Raw genomic sequence first — 21,016 nt, 5'->3', positions numbered from 1 at the left:
CCAGGAGGGGGAGCCAACAGATCACTAAAGACATCATCATTGCTCAAAGAAAACACCAAAAACCAATGCATGATAGGAATAAACAGGTAACTTTATTTGGAGTGGAAGCAGAGAGATCGCACCAGATGCCAATTGTAGATCTTCTCACACCTGTGGTCACTGCAGCAGAAGCTGAATCCACTTTGTCCAAAAGGGATCTATTCCATTCAATTGCAAATGATCTAGATAAGACGGAGAACAAGATACTGCACGGGACATAGCCGAGTTGGTCAGGTTGAGTGGTGATGAGTTTGCTATTTGGATGAATAAAGCAAGTAAAAAGTGTGAAAGATAAAAAAAAGGAGGAAGTGTGAAAAGTGAATGGGCCAAATTGAGGTGCATATGAAGTTGTATGCTTTCTTTCAATTCACTAATCGGGCTAATATGAATCAGGTGAATTGAGTTCTGCTTTTGGAAACTGGGTTAAGAAGGGGTGCACCGGTCCTGGAGGTACTGCAATACCAGGTCAATGCGTGGAGTGGACAGAGCAAGCTCTTTTTCCATCTCCCTGTTCTAAAAATCCATTTAATATATGGTCCCCAGATAGGGGACGTATCAGATATTAAACTGATAAGAACAGATACTACACTTGATCTTAGCCAAAAGGCCGAGAAGCGATAACCAGAATTGGTTTGGGCCTCGAGTGGCACCCTGGCCTATGCCGGACACATCTTAGGGAGAGAGAGTGAGGGGAGACAAACCCACGCCTACAGAAGACATTTTGTCACCCAAGCCAACCCTTGAAAAGGCTGCTTTGCAGAGCAAAAACAAGAAGAATGGTGCGTTTTGCAGCCGCCGCCCACTGCAATGAATCTGAATAACTCCTCCTTTTGGGCACAAGCAACTCCCCTCCCCCTTGCAGTCTTTCCAATTCATGATACAAAAAGGACAGACAGGACAGGACAGGTCGCCTGACTTCCCGTCACTGCCACCCTTTGCCATCCTTACCCGTAGAAAGCCCTTTCATCATCCCCAAACCCTAATCTTTTCCCTTTCCTTCCCAGCCCCCAAACCCTGCCCTCTGTACCCTTCTCACCACCCGCATCCCTTCTCCTGTCATCCCCCTACCACCCGGAAAAAAAACGGCTTGCCCCCTCCTGCCACTAGCCCACCCTCCCACCCAAAGAACAAGTTGTGCTGTGCAGCTTGTTTTCTAGGCAGCAGCGCTATTGTGATGTCAGCGGGGGCATTGTGACAAGCCGCCAGTGTTCCGTCTCTTCATGTTGTGCACAGTTCAAACGGAAAATACATCAACAGGCAGACTACAGGAAAGCTTACTAACAAAGGTTAGAGGGGGGCTTTCTCAGAGGGCTTTTTACAGTTTGTCTATTCCCAATTAGCCGTTTAAGTATACTTAATGAAAGTAGTAATTCTTTCATAGGCCGCCCCATTCTTAGTATTTGACGTTCCTTATATTGCGGTATCAGGCTTCGCAGCAGGTTGCAAACATTCATCACCCATGACTGTCCCCAATTGGGTTCAGAAGCTAAATGTCTATCATGACCTCTCTTTTAGACTGTCCAAGAGCAAGCAAACTCTTCCTCCAGGAGGGGGAGCCAACAGATCACTAAAGACATCATCATTGCTCAAAGAAAACACCAAAAACCAATGCATGATAGGAATAAACAGGTAACTTTATTTAGAGTGGAAGCAGAGAGATCGCACCAGATGCCAATTCTAGATCTTCTCACACCTGTGGTCACTGCAGCAGAAGCTGAATCCACTTTGTCCAAAAGGGATCTATTCCATTCAATTGCAAATGATCTAGATAAGACGGAGAACAAGATACTGCACGGGACATAGCCGAGTTGGTCAGGTTGAGTGGTGATGAGTTTGCTATTTGGATGAATAAAGCAAGTAAAAAGTGTGAAAGATAAAAAAAAGGAGGAAGTGTGAAAAGTGAATGGGCCAAATTGAGGTGCATATGAAGTTGTATGCTTTCTTTCAATTCACTAATCGGGCTAATATGAATCAGGTGAATTGAGTTCTGCTTTTGGAAACTGGGTTAAGAAGGGGTGCACCGGTCCTGGAGGTACTGCAATACCAGGTCAATGCGTGGAGTGGACAGAGCAAGCTCTTTTTCCATCTCCCTGTTCTAAAAATCCATTTAATATATGGTCCCCAGATAGGGGACGTATCAGATATTAAACTGATAAGAACAGATTTTTTTTTTTTTTTTTAAAACCATTCAGGTTAGTTAAAAACAACAATATCAAGTTTACAACTTTGCTGTTTATCCAAACTCATCACAATGGTTATATTCTTTTTTTTAATTTTCCAAAAAGTATTGCAGTACATATCCAAAGAAAGTATCACAAAAAACAGAAAATACTGAAAAACAGAGAATTTACCTCTTATTGATACTTCACCAAATAATGCCACTTTAAAACCTTCCATATGCCTTCAGCGTCCAATCCACCACCACCTCTACTCTTATCCCATTGGTAAATAACATAAAGTCTGGAAAGAATTAATCTTACACAGTCGTTAATAGGAACCACCTTCCTTTTAAAAAGTCCCAAATTTCTGACATCCCATAAGCTTTCCATCACACAAGCCATGATAAGCCACAAAATCCTCTCTTTAACACTCCCACATGCACCAATGCCAAACATACCACCCTCCAATTAATATGGTTCACACCAGCCAGCCCCTTACACAGGCCTCCTACACATTTCCACACACTATAGGCGTAATCACAGTCCCACATGACATGTCTCACGGTCTCACGGGCACCACATCCCTTCCGTGGGCACACATCCGTTCTAATCAGGTCCCTTCTCTTCTGCACATCTCTCACAGGTAATATATCATGCAATGCCAACCACACAACATCCCTCTGCTTATTAGACATACCCGGTGTACTCAGTTTCTTCCATGCATCTGACACATCATTCCCTCTCAAATCATTAATATTACATTCTACCTCATTCGCTCTCATCCTTTTCATCACTCTCTTCGCTGCTCTGAACTCACTCATAGGTACAGCCAGCAAATCATTTTTTCTAATAAACCTCTCAATTATGTCGTACCAGACTGGACACTTGAACGACAGAGGCACACGCGCATCCCTTTTTACCCAACACAAGCCATACAGCATCCAGCCCGCCATATACCTCACCATGTAGGCCCCTTTATTGTTCTTTCCCATTAGGATTACTACCGTCTTAATATAATGAAGACTAAGAAAGATTTCAATATTTGGAAAGTTTAAACCCCCATAATGACAGGCCTTGTATAAATGCTCTCTTTTTAATTTTTCCATTTTGCTCCCCCAAAAAAAGGTAAAAATCAGTTTCTCTACTCTTTTTATCTTTTTATATGGGGACGGGAAGACCCCAGAGATATAAAGGAGAATCGGCAGCACCACGGCCTTAATAATCAAAACTTTACCATTCAATGTCAGATCACGCATTCTCCAGAAATTCAGTTTCCTCTCAATCCGCAATCCACATTCTTCCCAACTCTCCGTACCTCTCAGATCATCATTAAACAACACACCCAGCACTTTGATTGGACCATCCACACTTGTCACTCCGTCCATCTTAACACTACTATCACCAAAACACTTAAAACAACATTTATTCCAGTTGACTTTAAAAGCAGACGCGCCACAGAAGAAATCCAACAACAGCTTTACTCTAGTCATAGACGCAATACTCTCACTCACTATCACTACATCATCCATATAGCCAAGCACCTTCACATTCTTACCGCCACTACCAAGTATTAACATCCCTCTTATCAGTTTCTCACGCCTGATCATACATAACAAAGGCTCAATCACACTGACAAATAAAACAGGGGACATAGGACACCCCTGACGGACACCTGACTTGATCTGTACTTTCCCACTCAAACATCCATTCACTAAGAATTCACTTGTCACACCACCATACAGACATCTCACACCATCCAAGAACTTCTTAGGAAAACCCATACTATTCAAGACCTCAAACATAAAAACATGCGACACCCTATCAAACGCTTTCTCAAAATCAAGAGCCAACAACATGCACTTCTGCTTTCTAGTCTTACAGTCACCAATAACATCCCTCAACAACAACAAGTTATCACTGATGCTCCTTCCAGGCACAGCACACACTTGATCATCCTTTACAACCTTCCCAAGCACTTCACGCATACGATTAGCTAATAGTTTACTGAAAACCTTATAATCAGAATTCAGAAGCGTAATAGGCCTCCAATTCTCCAAGTTACTCTTTTCCCCCTTCTTATGGATAAGTACCACTACCCCTTCTTTCATAGAGTCACACAGCATACCAGTTTCCCACATATACTGACATATCTCCGTCAGATCCGTGCCCATACACTCCCATGCTTTCACATATAGTTCAATTGGCAAGCCATCCTTTCCAGGAGTTTTATTCTTTTGTGCACTAAACACAACCTTTCTCACTTCATCCAGAACCACCTCATCACACAAATCCTCACACTCATCTTTGCCTAGTCTACACTCCATGCTAGCCAACACTTCAGTCATTAGACCAGAATCAATCCACTTCTCTCCATACAGTCTGCTGTAAAAGGCTTTCACCTCGTCAATCACACTTTCACCAGTCACAGGAACATCATTCTCATCCACAATCACATCCATATCTACTTTCTTCCCATTCATTTTTTTAAAGAAATATCTGGTACATTTCTCATTCTTATCCAAATGTTCAACTTTCGTCCTATAGATAATTTCCTTACCCTTTTTCTCAATCAGACATTTCAACTCATTTTTTGCCTCCACCAACGAATCACTTACATCAATCCCAGACCTACTACACTTTTGTAACCAATCAATCCGAGTATTCACATCTTTAAATTTATTACGATACATGGTAGCTTTTTTGTAGCCCCATTTCCTGAAAAAAGTTTTAATCTCCCCTTTAACCCAATCCCACCACTCTAACACACTTGCAAACCTGTTTTTGTAGTACCCCCATCTTCGGTACTCTTCTTTAAACTCTTTCATCACTTTTGCATCCTCTAGCAATCTCACATTTAACTTCCATACAGCACCCCTCTGTACAAGTCCACCATCCCCTCTGAACACACCCTTCAAACATTCGTGGTCCGAAAAAGGAACCGCACACTGTTCAAACCTTACACACTCAATATTTTTAGAAAAAAACATACGGTCAATCCGTGATTCTATACCTCCTCTGTCCGCCTTGTACGTAGGTGGTGGTGGATTGCCCAGCTTTACAACAGCGGCATCTGAGAAAGAAAAATCAGAAATGATATGTAACAGCTTTTTCCCGGTTACATCCATATTACCTTCCGTCGTACAATTAAAATCCCCAACAAAAATAGTAGGCATTTTTCCTGGCAAAAATAAACCAACTTTCTCTAACAGAGCTAAACGATCTTCTTTTCTCGTAGGACAATATACATTAACAATCCTAACCCGCCACCCTCTATAGTTAATAATTGCAATGATACATCTCCCCACCTCCACTACTGTATAACTATCAAAAGAAAAGTCCTTGTTACCCAACAGAATCCCCACACCATCATTTTTATTTACAGACGAACCAGACCAAATGTGTTGTCCATGAGGCCAATCTTGATCCGTAGGAGCATCAAACAGTCCGCACTCCTGCAAACAAAAGATATCTGCACCTATTTTAGAAACATATTTGAGGATAGTAGCTCTTCTTCCTCTGGATTTAATTTGTCTCACATTCAAGGATAGGACATTACATGTAGTTTTGGGAGCCATGTTCTTACTAGTTTAACCAGGTAACCGTAAGCTGGCCATCTTCGCCTCAACTTTCTCCTTCTGGAGGCTGGCAGGGAGACACAAAGCAGTGAGTGTCTGCAACCTCCCCAAAAAAATCATCAACTCCAGGGGAAAAGCTAATGTCAGGGTAGACCCGATCACTCAAAGGGCTTGCACTTGCAGTACTGACAGTGCTCCACCCCTTGTCTGCCCCTTTCGGCCATGTTTTTTCCATCTCCCATATAAGAAAGTCCTTAGTTACCCCTCTCCACCCACAGCAGTTTTTAATTGCAATGAGATGACACACAGTTAGGGTCACAGAGCTAGGGACCCCAATATAGAGATGTACCTTGACGAGGTTTTGGGGCTCAGTTACATTGATCAATGCGATTGCTAAATATCTCCTTTTTCCTAATATTCATAGCAGGTATGCAATTCATTATTCACATGTTCAAATTAGCAAGTAGCATTTTTCATTGTATATTCCAATATTTTTCCATATGCTTGAGGCATTATACCATTATCTAAGTTTGATGTGCAGCCTTATTCTTATATATAGTATGTATTTTTGGCTTGCACTCATATATATATATTAGTGCTCACTTCAGTTATCCTATTCAGTTATATGTAGTTTTTTTTCTGAATGTGAACACAGCTCCGCCCCTTTCGGCCATGTTTTTTCCATCTCCCATATAAGAAAGTCCTTAGTTACCCCTCTCCACCCACAGCAGTTTTTAATTGCAATGAGATGACACACAGTTAGGGTCACAGAGCTAGGGACCCCAATATAGAGATGTACCTTGACGAGGTTTTGGGGCTCAGTTACATTGATCAATGCGATTGCTAAATATCTCCTTTTTCCTAATATTCATGGCAGGTATGCAATTCATTATTCACATGTTCAAATTAGCAAGTAGCATTTTTCATTGTATATTCCAATATTTTTCCATATGCTTGAGGCATTATACCATTATCTAAGTTTGATGTGCAGCCTTATTCTTATATATAGTATGTATTTTTGGCTTGCACTCATATATATATATTAGTGCTCACTTCAGTTATCCTATTCAGTTATATGTAGTTTTTTTTCTGAATGTGAACACAGCTCCGCCCCTTTCGGCCATGTTTTTTCCATCTCCCATATAAGAAAGTCCTTAGTTACCCCTCTCCACCCACAGCAGTTTTTAATTGCAATGAGATGACACACAGTTAGGGTCACAGAGCTAGGGACCCCAATATAGAGATGTACCTTGACGAGGTTTTGGGGCTCAGTTACATTGATCAATGCGATTGCTAAATATCTCCTTTTTCCTAATATTCATAGCAGGTATGCAATTCATTATTCACATGTTCAAATTAGCAAGTAGCATTTTTCATTGTATATTCCAATATTTTTCCATATGCTTGAGGCATTATACCATTATCTAAGTTTGATGTGCAGCCTTATTCTTATATATAGTATGTATTTTTGGCTTGCACTCATATATATATATTAGTGCTCACTTCAGTTATCCTATTCAGTTATATGTAGTTTTTTTTCTGAATGTGAACACAGCTCCGCCCCTTTCGGCCATGTTTTTTCCATCTCCCATATAAGAAAGTCCTTAGTTACCCCTCTCCACCCACAGCAGTTTTTAATTGCAATGAGATGACACACAGTTAGGGTCACAGAGCTAGGGACCCCAATATAGAGATGTACCTTGACGAGGTTTTGGGGCTCAGTTACATTGATCAATGCGATTGCTAAATATCTCCTTTTTCCTAATATTCATAGCAGGTATGCAATTCATTATTCACATGTTCAAATTAGCAAGTAGCATTTTTCATTGTATATTCCAATATTTTTCCATATGCTTGAGGCATTATACCATTATCTAAGTTTGATGTGCAGCCTTATTCTTATATATAGTATGTATTTTTGGCTTGCACTCATATATATATATTAGTGCTCACTTCAGTTATCCTATTCAGTTATATGTAGCTTTTTTTCTGAATGTGAACACAGCTCCGCCCCTTTCGGCCATGTTTTTTCCATCTCCCATATAAGAAAGTCCTTAGTTACCCCTCTCCACCCACAGCAGTTTTTAATTGCAATGAGATGACACACAGTTAGGGTCACAGAGCTAGGGACCCCAATATAGAGATGTACCTTGACGAGGTTTTGGGGCTCAGTTACATTGATCAATGCGATTGCTAAATATCTCCTTTTTCCTAATATTCATAGCAGGTATGCAATTCATTATTCACATGTTCAAATTAGCAAGTAGCATTTTTCATTGTATATTCCAATATTTTTCCATATGCTTGAGGCATTATACCATTATCTAAGTTTGATGTTCAGCCTTATTCTTATATATAGTATGTATTTTTGGCTTGCACTCATATATATATATTAGTGCTCACTTCAGTTATCCTATTCAGTTATATGTAGTTTTTTTTCTGAATGTGAACACAGCTCCGCCCCTTTCGGCCATGTTTTTTCCATCTCCCATATAAGAAAGTCCTTAGTTACCCCTCTCCACCCACAGCAGTTTTTAATTGCAATGAGATGACACACAGTTAGGGTCACAGAGCTAGGGACCCCAATATAGAGATGTACCTTGACGAGGTTTTGGGGCTCAGTTACATTGATCAATGCGATTGCTAAATATCTCCTTTTTCCTAATATTCATAGCAGGTATGCAATTCATTATTCACATGTTCAAATTAGCAAGTAGCATTTTTCATTGTATATTCCAATATTTTTCCATATGCTTGAGGCATTATACCATTATCTAAGTTTGATGTGCAGCCTTATTCTTATATATAGTATGTATTTTTGGCTTGCACTCATATATATATATTAGTGCTCACTTCAGTTATCCTATTCAGTTATATGTAGTTTTTTTTCTGAATGTGAACACAGCTCCGCCCCTTTCGGCCATGTTTTTTCCATCTCCCATATAAGAAAGTCCTTAGTTACCCCTCTCCACCCACAGCAGTTTTTAATTGCAATGAGATGACACACAGTTAGGGTCACAGAGCTAGGGACCCCAATATAGAGATGTACCTTGACGAGGTTTTGGGGCTCAGTTACATTGATCAATGCGATTGCTAAATATATCCTTTTTCCTAATATTCATAGCAGGTATGCAATTCATTATTCACATGTTCAAATTAGCAAGTAGCATTTTTCATTGTATATTCCAATATTTTTCCATATGCTTGAGGCATTATACCATTATCTAAGTTTGATGTGCAGCCTTATTCTTATATACATTCAAGGATAGGACATTACATGTAGTTTTGGGAGCCATGTTCTTACTAGTTTAACCAGGTAACCGTAAGCTGGCCATCTTCGCCTCAACCTTCTCCTTCTGGAGGCTGGCAGGGAGACACAAAGCAGTGAGTGTCTGCAACCTCCCCAAAAAAATCATCAACTCCAGGGGAAAAGCTAATGTCAGGGTAGACCCGATCACTCAAAGGGCTTGCACTTGCAGTACTGACAGTGCTCCACCCCTTGTCTGCAAGCTTTAATTTCTTAGCAGCCATAAACTCCCCATCCTCCGATGACCTGACTGCAGCTGAAGCAGAAAAATCCCCCTGCCCAGCTGGACTATCATCTTTGCTCACCAGAGACTTTGTTGTACCCCATGACAGCGCAGGGGACTTGCTCAAATCCTCCTCGATTTCCCCCTCGCCACAGGCAGCAGAGTGACAAGGGAGATCAGCTTCCAGCTCGGAGACCTCCATTCCTTGATCAGGTGGACATGGAGAGACTGCAGGAGCTTTATCCAAATCCTGAGCAGTAGTAACAGGGAGAAGAACAGGGTCATTAGCAGAAACAGCAACAGGATGACTAGCAGCTGGTGCAGCCTTAACAGGAGCTACAGGGGCCGCTGCGACCACCTGAGCGTATAGCCTGGTCTTAGTGCGGTTCCTGCAGTCCCGATAGGCATGCCCAACTTCTCCACAAGCATTACAAACAATGGGGTTGCTGCAATCCCTAGCCATGTGCCCCACCTGGTTACATTTCCTACAGGTTGCTTCATAAGGACACTTATCCTGAGTGTGACCAAAAACATTACATTTCCGGCAAAAATAAGGGGCATCTGGATAGAACAGGTAACCAGAATCTTTCCCAATATGAAAAGTAGAGGGAGGGTGGCGGAAACCCCCAGGGCCCTGAGGGTCCACCCCAAAACGCACAAAATATTTATGCTTGCCTGTCCAGAGTCCCTCCTTGTTGGTAATTTTGTGTGAGTAATGAACATAGCTGCAATGCTTCATCAGGAAGTCTGTGATTTCTGCCACATTAACAAAAGGGTTGTGCATAAACACCACTAAAGGAACATCGCCCTTAGAATAAAGCAGGGTAAAGTCAAGTCCACTCAGCAAAGAGTTAGTAGTATTCATTAACAAGGACCGATAAAGATTCTGGCAAGCGCCAATATGGGAAAGGACAAGCACATACCGTCCACTTCGTCTGAACTCCTGAAGACAAACAATCTCATTCTTCTTCACATCCAGGATGTCATATAGAACTTTGTTCACCAAGTATTCCAGATGGAAATGCTGCAACTTTTCCTCTGCGACATCAATACGGAAACCAAAACGGACCCGGGTATCCCCGGTCCCAGCAAAACGGACGGTGGCGCCCATCTTCAAAACACCTCCTGGATCACCAAGGGTTAACAGCCTCGCTCACTACCCCCAATAGCAGCATGTAGCCATTTAAGCTACAAGGCCAAGGGTAGCAATTGAGGACCTCCTGCTAAGACAAACGATCCTAGCCAAAAGGCGTCACCTTCTCGTTTCCTGCTCACTACCCCCAATAGCAGCATGTAGCCATTTAAGCTACAAGGCCAAGGGTAGCAATTGGGAACCTTCTGGCAAGACACTTGATCTTAGCCAAAAGGCCGAGAAGCGATAACCAGAATTGGTTTGGGCCTCGAGTGGCACCCTGGCCTATGCCGGACACATCTTAGGGAGAGAGAGCGAGGGGAGACAAACCCACGCCTACAGAAGACATTTTGTCACCCAAGCCAACCCTTGAAAAGGCTGCTTTGCAGAGCAAAAACAAGAAGAATGGTGCGTTTTGCAGCCGCCGCCCACTGCAATGAATCTGAATAACTCCTCCTTTTGGGCACAAGCAACTCCCCTCCCCCTTGCAGTCTTTCCAATTCATGATACAAAAAGGACAGACAGGACAGGACAGGTCGCCTGACTTCCCGTCACTGCCACCCTTTGCCATCCTTACCCGTAGAAAGCCCTTTCATCATCCCCAAACCCTAATCTTTTCCCTTTCCTTCCCAGCCCCCAAACCCTGCCCTCTGTACCCTTCTCACCACCCGCATCCCTTCTCCTGTCATCCCCCTACCACCCGGAAAAAAAACGGCTTGCCCCCTCCTGCCACTAGCCCACCCTCCCACCCAAAGAACAAGTTGTGCTGTGCAGCTTGTTTTCTAGGCAGCAGCGCTATTGTGATGTCAGCGGGGGCATTGTGACAAGCCGCCATTGTTCCGTCTCTTCATGTTGTGCACAGTTCAAACGGAAAATACATCAACAGGCAGACTACAGAAAAGCTTACTAACAAAGGTTAGAGGGGGGCTTTCTCAGAGGGCTTTTTACAGTTTGTCTATTCCCAATTAGCCGTTTAAGTATACTTAATGAAAGTAGTAATTCTTTCATAGGCCGCCCCATTCTTAGTATTTGACGTTCCTTATATTGCGGTATCAGGCTTCGCAGCAGGTTGCAAACATTCATCACCCATGACTGTCCCAATTGGGTTCAGAAGCTAAATGTCTATCATGACCTCTCTTTTAGACTGTCCAAGAGCAAGCAAACTCTTCCTCCAGGAGGGGGAGCCAACAGATCACTAAAGACATCATCATTGCTCAAAGAAAACACCAAAAACCAATGCATGATAGGAATAAACAGGTAACTTTATTTGGAGTGGAAGCAGAGAGATCGTATCAGATGCCAATTCTAGATCTTCTCACACCTGTGGTCACTGCAGCAGAAGCTGAATCCACTTTGTCCAAAAGGGATCTATTCCATTCAATTGCAAATGATCTAGATAAGACGGAGAACAAGATACTGCACGGGACATAGCCGAGTTGGTCAGGTTGAGTGGTGATGAGTTTGCTATTTGGATGAATAAAGCAAGTAAAAAGTGTGAAAGATAAAAAAAAGGAGGAAGTGTGAAAAGTGAATGGGCCAAATTGAGGTGCATATGAAGTTGTATGCTTTCTTTCAATTCACTAATCGGGCTAATATGAATCAGGTGAATTGAGTTCTGCTTTTGGAAACTGGGTTAAGAAGGGGTGCACCGGTCCTGGAGGTACTACAATACCAGGTCAATGCGTGGAGTGGACAGAGCAAGCTCTTTTTCCATCTCCCTGTTCTAAAAATCCATTTAATATATGGTCCCCAGATAGGGGACGTATCAGATATTAAACTGATAAGAACAGATTTTTTTTTTTTTTTTTTTAAAACCATTCAGGTTAGTTAAAAACAACAATATCAAGTTTACAACTTTGCTGTTTATCCAAACTCATCACAATGGTTATATTCTTTTTTTAATTTTCCAAAAAGTATTGCAGTACATATCCAAAGAAAGTATCACAAAAAAACAGAAAATACTGAAAAACAAAGAATTTACCTCGTATTGATACTTCACCAAATAATGCCACTTTAAAACCTTCCATATGCCTTCAGCGTCCAATCCACCACCACCTCTACTCTTATCCCATTGGTAAATAACATAAAGTCTGGAAAGAATTAATCTTACACAGTCGTTAATAGGAACCACCTTCCTTTTAAAAAGTCCCAAATTTCTGACATCCCATAAGCTTTCCATCACACAAGCCATGATAAGCCACAAAATCCTCTCTTTAACACTCCCACACGCACCAATGCCAAACATAGCCACCCTCCAATTAATATGGTTCACACCAGCCAGCCCCTTACACAGGCCTCCTACACATTTCCACACACTATAGGCGTAATCACAGTCCCACATGACATGTCTCACGGTCTCACGGGCACCACATCCCTCCCGTGGGCACACATCCGTTCTAATCAGGTCCCTTCTCTTCTGCACATCTCTCACAGGTAATATATCATGCAATGCCAACCACACAACATCCCTCTGCTTATTAGACATACCTGGTGTACTCAGTTTCTTCCATGCATCTGACACATCATTCCCTCTCAAATCATTAATATTACATTCTACCTCATTCGCTCTCATCCTTTTCATCACTCTCTTCGCTGCTCTGAACTCACTCATAGGTACAGCCAGCAAATCATTTTTTCTAATAAACCTCTCAATCATGTCGTACCAGACTGGACACTTGAACGACACAGGCACGCGCGCATCCCTTTTTACCCAACACAAGCCATACAGCATCCAGCCTGCCATATACCTCACCATGTAGGCCCCTTTATTGTTCTTTCCCATTAGGATTACTACCGTCTTAATATAATGAAGACTAAGAAAGATTTCAATATTTGGAAAGTTTAAACCCCCATAATGACAGGCCTTGTATAAATGCTCTCTTTTTAATTTTTCCATTTTGCTCCCCCAAAAAAAGGTAAAAATCAGTTTCTCTACTCTTTTTATCTTTTTATATGGGGACGGGAAGACCCCAGAGATATAAAGGAGAATCGGCAGCACCACGGCCTTAATAATCAAAACTTTACCATTCAATGTCAGATCACGCATTCTCCAGAAATTCAGTTTCCTCTCAATCCGCAATCCACATTCTTCCCAACTCTCCGTACCTCTCAGATCATCATTAAACAACACACCCAGCACTTTGATTGGACCATCCACACTTGTCACTCCGTCCATCTTAACACTACTATCACCAAAACACTTAAAACAACATTTATTCCAGTTGACTTTAAAAGCAGACGCGCCACAGAAGAAATCCAACAACAGCTTTACTCTAGTCATAGACGCAATACTCTCACTCACTATCACTACATCATCCATATAGCCAAGCACCTTCACATTCTTACCGCCACTACCAGGTATTAACATCCCTCTTATCAGTTTCTCACGCCTGATCATACATAACAAAGGCTCAATCACACTGACAAATAAAACAGGGGACATAGGACACCCCTGACGGACACCTGACTTGATCTGTACTTTCCCACTCAAACATCCATTCACTAAGAATTCACTTGTCACACCACCATACAGACATCTCACACCATCCAAGAACTTCTTAGGAAAACCCATACTATTCAAGACCTCAAACATAAAAACATGCGACACCCTATCAAACGCTTTCTCAAAATCAAGAGCCAACAACATGCACTTCTGCTTTCTAGTCTTACAGTCACCAATAACATCCCTCAACAACAACAAGTTATCACTGATGCTCCTTCCAGGCACAGCACACACTTGATCATCCTTTACAACCTTCCCAAGCACTTCACGCATACGATTAGCTAATAGTTTACTGAAAACCTTATAATCAGAATTCAGAAGCGTAATAGGCCTCCAATTCCCCAATTTACTCTTTTCCCCCTTCTTATGGATAAGTACCACTACCCCTTCTTTCATAGAGTCACACAGCATACCAGTTTCCCACATATACTTACATATCTCCGTCAGATCCGTGCCCATACACTCCCATGCTTTCACATATAGTTCAATTGGCAAGCCATCCTTTCCAGGAGTTTTATTCTTTTGTGCACTAAACACAACCTTTCTCACTTCATCCAGAACCACCTCATCACACAAATCCTCACACTCATCTTTGCCTAGTCTACACTCCATGCTAGCCAACACTTCAGTCATTAGACCAGAATCAATCCACTTCTCTCCATACAGTCTGCTGTAAAAGGCTTTCACCTCGTCAATCACACTTTCACGAGTCACAGGAACATCATTCTCATCCACAATCACATCCATATCTACTTTCTTCCCATTCATTTTTTTAAAGAAATATCTGGTACATTTCTCATTCTTATCCAAATGTTCAACTTTCGTCCTATAGATAATTTCCTTACCCTTTTTCTCAATCAGACATTTCAACTCATTTTTTGCCTCCACCAACGAATCACTTACATCAATCCCAGACCTACTACACTTCTGTAACCAATCAATCCGAGTATTCACATCTTTAAATTTATTACGATACATGGTAGCTTTTTTGTAGCCCCATTTCCTGAAAAAAGTTTTAATCTCCCCTTTAACCCAATCCCACCACTCTAACACACTTGCAAACCTGTTTTTGTAGTACCCCCATCTTCGGTACTCTTCTTTAAACTCTTTCATCACTTTTGCATCCTCTAGCAATCTCACATTTAACTTCCATACAGCACCCCTCTTTACAGGTCCCCCATCCCCTCTGAACACACCCTTCAAACATTCGTGGTCCGAAAAAGGAACCGCACACTGTTCAAACCTTACACACTCAATATTTTTAGAAAAAAACATACGGTCAATCCGTGATTCTATACCTCCTCTGTCCGCCTTGTACGTAGGTGGTGGTGGATTGCCCAGCTTTACAACAGCGGCATCTGAGAAAGAAAAATCAGAAATGATATGCAACAGCTTTTTCCCGGTTACATCCATATTACCTTCCGTCGTACAATTAAAATCCCCAACAAAAATAGTAGGCATTTTTCCTGGCAAAAATAAACCAACTTTCTCTAACAGAGCTAAACGATCTTCTTTTCTCGTAGGACAATATACATTAACAATCCTAACCCGCCACCCTCTATAGTTAATAATTGCAATGATACATCTCCCCACCTCCACTACTGTATAACTATCAAAAGAAAAGTCCTTGTTACCCAACAGAATCCCCACACCATCATTTTTATTTACAGACGAACCAGACCAAATGTGTTGTCCATGAGGCCAATCTTGATCCGTAGGAGCATCAAACAGTCCGCACTCCTGCAAACAAAAGATATCTGCACCTATTTTAGAAACATATTTGAGGATAGTAGCTCTTCTTCCTCTGGATTTAATTTGTCTCACATTCAAGGATAGGACATTACATGTAGTTTTGGGAGCCATGTTCTTACTAGTTTAACCAGGTAACCGTAAGCTGGCCATCTTCGCCTCAACTTTCTCCTTCTGGAGGCTGGCAGGGAGACACAAAGCAGTGAGTGTCTGCAACCTCCCCAAAAAAATCATCAACTCCAGGTGAAAAGCTAATGTCAGGGTAGACCCGATCACTCAAAGGGCTTGCACTTGCAGTACTGACAGTGCTCCACCCCTTGTCTGCAAGCTTTAATTTCTTAGCAGCCATAAACTCCCCCTCCTCCGATGACCTGACTGCAGCTGAAGCAGAAAAATCCCCCTGCCCAGCTGGACTACCATCTTTGCTCACCAGAGACTTTGTTGTACCCCATGACAGCGCAGGGGACTTGCTCAAATCCTCCTCGATTTCCCCCTCGCCACAGGCAGCAGAGTGACAAGGGAGATCAGCTTCCAACTCGGAGACCTCCATTCCTTGATCAGGTGGACATGGAGAGACTGCAGGAGCTTTATCCAAATCCTGAGCAGTAGTAACAGGGAGAAGAACAGGGTCATTAGCAGACACAGCAACAGGGTGACTAGCAGCTGGTGCAGCCTTAACAGGAGCTACAGGGGCCGCTGCGACCACCTGAGCGTATAGCCTGGTCTTAGTGCGGTTCCTGCAGTCCCGATAGGCATGCCCGACTTCTCCACAAGCATTGCAAACAATGGGGTTGCTGCAATCCCTAGCCATGTGCCCCACCTGGTTACATTTCCTACAGGTTGCTTCATAAGGACACTTATCCTGAGTGTGACCAAAAACATTACATTTCCGGCAAAAATAAGGGGCATCTGGATAGAACAGGTAACCAGAATCTTTCCCAATATGAAAAGTAGAGGGAGGGTGGCGGAAACCCCCAGGGCCCTGAGGGTCCACCCCAAAACGCACAAAATATTTATGCTTGCCTGTCCAGAGTCCCTCCTTGTTGGTAATTTTGTGTGAGTACTGAACATAGCTGCAATGCTTCATCAGGAAGTCTGTGATTTCTGCCACATTAACAAAAGGGTTGTGCATAAACACCACTAAAGAAACATCGCCCTTAGAATAAAGCAGGGTAAAGTCAAGTCCACTCAGCAAAGAGTTAGTAGTATTCATTAACAAGGACCGATAAAGATTCTGGCAAGCGCCAATATGGGAAAGGACAAGCACATACCGTCCACTTCGTCTGAACTCCTGAAGACAAACGATCTCATTCTTCTTCACATCCAGGATGTCATATAGAACTTTGTTCACCAAGTATTCCAGATGGAAATGCTGCAACTTTTCCTCTGCGACATCAATACGGAAACCAAAACGGACCCGGGTATCCCCGGTCCCAGCAAAACGGACGGTGGCGCCCATCTTCAAAACACCTCCTGGATCACCAAGGGTTAACAGCCTCGCTCACTACCCCCAATAGCAGCATGTAGCCATTTAAGCTACAAGGCCAAGGGTAGCAATTGAGGACCTCCTGCTAAGACACACGATCCTAGCCAAAAGGCGTCGCCTTCTCGTTTCCTGCTCACTACCCCCAATAGCAGCATGTAGCCATTTAAGCTACAAGGCCAAGGGTAGCAATTGGGAACCTTCTGGCAAGACACTTGATCTTAGCCAAAAGGCCGAGAAGCGATAACCAGAATTGGTTTGGGCCTCGAGTGGCACCCTGGCCTATGCCGGACACATCTTAGGGAGAGAGAGCGAGGGGAGACAAACCCACGCCTACAGAAGACATTTTGTCACCCAAGCCAACCCTTGAAAAGGCTACTTTGCAGAGCAAAAACAAGAAGAATGGTGCGTTTTGCAGCCGCCGCCCACTGCAATGAATCTGAATAACTTCTCCTTTTGGGCACAAGCAACTCCCCTCCCCCTTGCAGTCTTTCCAATTCATGATACAAAAAGGACAGACAGGACAGGACAGGTCGCCTGACTTCCCGTCACTGCCACCCTTTGCCATCCTTACCCGTAGAAAGCCCTTTCATCATCCCCAAACCCTAATCTTTTCCCTTTCCTTCCCAGCCCCCAAACCCTGCCCTCTGTACCCTTCTCACCACCCGCATCCCTTCTCCTGTCATCCCCCTACCACCCGGAAAAAAAACGGCTTGCCCCCTCCTGCCACTAGCCCACCCTCCCACCCAAAGAACAAGTTGTGCTGTGCAGCTTGTTTTCTAGGCAGCAGCGCTATTGTGATGTCAGCGGGGGCATTGTGACAAGCCGCCAGTGTTCCGTCTCTTCATGTTGTGCACAGTTCAAACGGAAAATACATCAACAGGCAGACTACAGAAAAGCTTACTAACAAAGGTTAGAGGGGGGCTTTCTCAGAGGGCTTTTTACAGTTTGTCTATTCCCAATTAGCCGTTTAAGTATACTTAATGAAAGTAGTAATTCTTTCATAGGCCGCCCAATTCTTAGTATTTGACGTTCCTTATATTGCGGTATCAGGCTTCGCAGCAGGTTGCAAACATTCATCACCCATGACTGTCCCAATTGGGTTCAGAAGCTAAATGTCTATCATGACCTCTCTTTTAGACTGTCCAAGAGCAAGCAAACTCTTCCTCCAGGAGGGTGAGCCAACAGATCACTAAAGACATCATCATTGCTCAAAGAAAACACCAAAAACCAATGCATGATAGGAATAAACAGGTAACTTTATTTGGAGTGGAAGCAGAGAGATCGCACCAGATGCCAATTCTAGATCTTCTCACACCTGTGGTCACTGCAGCAGAAGCTGAATCCACTTTGTCCAAAAGGGATCTATTCCATTCAATTGCAAATGATCTAGATAAGACGGAGAACAAGATACTGCACGGGACATAGCCGAGTTGGTCAGGTTGAGTGGTGATGAGTTTGCTATTTGGATGAATAAAGCAAGTAAAAAGTGTGAAAGATAAAAAAAAGGAGGAAGTGTGAAAAGTGAATGGGCCAAATTGAGGTGCATATGAAGTTGTATGCTTTCTTTTAATTCACTAATCGGGCTAATATGAATCAGGTGAATTGAGTTCTGCTTTTGGAAACTGGGTTAAGAAGGGGTGCACCGGTCCTGGAGGTACTGCAATACCAGGTCAATGCGTGGAGTGGACAGAGCAAGCTCTTTTTCCATCTCCCTGTTCTAAAAATCCATTTAATATATGGTCCCCAGATAGGGGACGTATCAGATATTAAACTGATAAGAACAGATTTTTTTTTTTTTTTTTTGAAGGATGAGTTTGAAAATAATAAAGTGACCGCCTCTCGTTGCCCAGGTAACTGTCCGTCACAAGAGGGCTATGACATCCTACGATGCACACTCCCCCAAGGCCAGCAGTTGTGCAATACCCTGGCACCTTTCAGCACCAACCAAGGTAGTACCCTCCCAAACTACACTTGATCTTAGCCAAAAGGCCGAGAAGCGATAACCAGAATTGGTTTGGGCCTCGAGTGGCACCCTGGCCTATGCCGGACACATCTTAGGGAGAGAGAGCGAGGGGAGACAAACCCACGCCTACAGAAGACATTTTGTCACCCAAGCCAACCCTTGAAAAGGCTGCTTTGCAGAGCAAAAACAAGAAGAATGGTGCGTTTTGCAGCCGCCGCCCACTGCAATGAATCTGAATAACTCCTCCTTTTGGGCACAAGCAACTCCCCTCCCCCTTGCAGTCTTTCCAATTCATGATACAAAAAGGACAGACAGGACAGGACAGGTCGCCTGACTTCCCGTCACTGCCACCCTTTGCCATCCTTACCCGTAGAAAGCCCTTTCATCATCCCCAAACCCTAATCTTTTCCCTTTCCTTCCCAGCCCCCAAACCCTGCCCTCTGTACCCTTCTCACCACCCGCATCCCTTCTCCTGTCATCCCCCTACCACCCGGAAAAAAAACGGCTTGCCCCCTCCTGCCACTAGCCCACCCTCCCACCCAAAGAACAAGTTGTGCTGTGCAGCTTGTTTTCTAGGCAGCAGCGCTATTGTGATGTCAGCGGGGGCATTGTGACAAGCCGCCAGTGTTCCGTCTCTTCATGTTGTGCACAGTTCAAACGGAAAATACATCAACAGGCAGACTACAGAAAAGCTTACTAACAAAGGTTAGAGGGGGGCTTTCTCAGAGGGCTTTTTACAGTTTGTCTATTCCCAATTAGCCGTTTAAGTATACTTAATGAAAGTAGTAATTCTTTCATAGGCCGCCCCATTCTTAGTATTTGACGTTCCTTATATTGCGGTATCAGGCTTCGCAGCAGGTTGCAAACATTCATCACCCATGACTGTCCCCAATTGGGTTCAGAAGCTAAATGTCTATCATGACCTCTCTTTTAGACTGTCCAAGAGCAAGCAAACTCTTCCTCCAGGAGGGGGAGCCAACAGATCACTAAAGACATCATCATTGCTCAAAGAAAACACCAAAAACCAATGCATGATAGGAATAAACAGGTAACTTTATTTGGAGTGGAAGCAGAGAGATCGCACCAGATGCCAATTCTAGATCTTCTCACACCTGTGGTCACTGCAGCAGAAGCTGAATCCACTTTGTCCAAAAGGGATCTATTCCATTCAATTGCAAATGATCTAGATAAGACGGAGAACAAGATACTGCACGGGACATAGCCGAGTTGGTCAGGTTGAGTGCTGATGAGTTTGCTATTTGGATGAATAAAGCAAGTAAAAAGTGTGAAAGATAAAAAAAAGGAGGAAGTGTGAAAAGTGAATGGGCCAAATTGAGGTGCATATGAAGTTGTATGCTTTCTTTCAATTCACTAATCGGGCTAATATGAATCAGGTGAATTGAGTTCTGCTTTTGGAAACTGGGTTAAGAAGGGGTGCACCGGTCCTGGAGGTACTGCAATACCAGGTCAATGCGTGGAGTGGACAGAGCAAGCTCTTTTTCCATCTCCCTGTTCTAAAAATCCATTTAATATATGGTCCCCAGATAGGGGACGTATCAGATATTAAACTGATAAGAACAGATTTTTTTTTTTTTTTTTTTTTTCTTTTGAAGGATGAGTTTGAAAATAATAAAGTGACCGCCTATCGTTGCCCAGGTAACTGTCCGTCACAAGAGGGCTATGACATCCTACGATGCACACTCCCCCAAGGCCAGCAGTTGTGCAATACCCTGGCACCTTTCAGCACCAACCAAGGTAGTACCCTCCCAAACTACACTTGATCTTAGCCAAAAGGCCGAGAAGCGATAACCAGAATTGGTTTGGGCCTCGAGTGGCACCCTGGCCTATGCCGGACACATCTTAGGGAGAGAGAGCGAGGGG

General features: G+C 43.2%; 2 non-coding genes and 3 pseudogenes across 2 annotated transcripts; all 5 read right to left on the bottom strand.

Annotated features, from left to right (window-relative positions):
• Nucleotides 1-467: 467 nt before the first annotated feature.
• Nucleotides 468-658, bottom strand: LOC142252443 (U2 spliceosomal RNA). The gene has a single exon (XR_012725820.1). It is a non-coding gene; the product is annotated as a U2 spliceosomal RNA (small nuclear RNA).
• Nucleotides 659-2,049: 1,391 nt separating this feature from the next.
• On the bottom strand, nt 2,050-2,250 carry LOC142253371 (U2 spliceosomal RNA; annotated as a pseudogene).
• Nucleotides 2,251-12,073: 9,823 nt separating this feature from the next.
• Nucleotides 12,074-12,276, bottom strand: LOC142253498 (U2 spliceosomal RNA; annotated as a pseudogene).
• A 6,528-nt stretch (nt 12,277-18,804) lies between these two features.
• LOC142253441 (U2 spliceosomal RNA) lies at nt 18,805-18,997 on the bottom strand. Its single transcript, XR_012726725.1, has one exon. It is a non-coding gene; the product is annotated as a U2 spliceosomal RNA (small nuclear RNA).
• A 1,567-nt stretch (nt 18,998-20,564) lies between these two features.
• LOC142253488 (U2 spliceosomal RNA) lies at nt 20,565-20,766 on the bottom strand (annotated as a pseudogene).
• Nucleotides 20,767-21,016: the final 250 nt, after the last annotated feature.

This window comes from Anomaloglossus baeobatrachus, chromosome 9, assembly GCF_048569485.1.
Source record: "Anomaloglossus baeobatrachus isolate aAnoBae1 chromosome 9, aAnoBae1.hap1, whole genome shotgun sequence".
NCBI lineage: Eukaryota > Metazoa > Chordata > Amphibia > Anura > Aromobatidae > Anomaloglossus > Anomaloglossus baeobatrachus.
Note: the sequence above shows the minus strand (reverse complement) of the source record. Positions and strands in the feature narration are given on the sequence as shown.